Raw genomic sequence first — 666 nt, 5'->3', positions numbered from 1 at the left:
AATAATATTTTAGCTCATTATATTATTTGTTTTCACATGAATTGGCTCTTTCCATAGGAAGCTATTTAGTATACCAATTAGGTTGAGCATATAAATAATAGGCAATTAGGCTCTAAACCAAAGGTGCGCAAACTTTTTCCTTTAAAGAGGTAAACTTGACTGAAGGCTGTGGACCGAATATTTACCCAAACCGTATTACATTAAATTTGCCAAGGGGAATTTCCTCATTTATTCTGTAATATTTAAAAACTAGAAAACGTTGCTTTAAATCATATTTAATATCTAATGCAGTATCATTTTAATATTTTATAATGAACCTATTACTGTAAAAACAAACAATTCCATTTATAACACAATAAAGTTCAGTGCTGAATACACTAGTCGAGCTGCTCCTGTCTTTACTTTGAAATGCTTGTAGATGTCATACGTACTGTACGTCAAGCGATAGTAATAACATTTTAAAAGATTCATTTACAACATTTAATTTTTTTTGAGCTCAGCAATAAAACAAAGAAGAAAGATTACGCAAAATTAAAAACAATGATTTTTGTCAAAGGCATTCACCCCAACCACCAACTTCCTCCCTCTCTTTTTTAGATGGGACGTTGGGCCAAATCAAAGGTTACCATAGACCAACTTTGGCCTGCAGGCCCTACTTTGGGCATC

Source organism: Danio rerio, chromosome 14, assembly GCF_049306965.1.
Source record: "Danio rerio strain Tuebingen ecotype United States chromosome 14, GRCz12tu, whole genome shotgun sequence".
In the NCBI taxonomy this organism is placed as follows: Eukaryota; Metazoa; Chordata; class Actinopteri; order Cypriniformes; family Danionidae; genus Danio; species Danio rerio.
Note: the sequence above shows the minus strand (reverse complement) of the source record.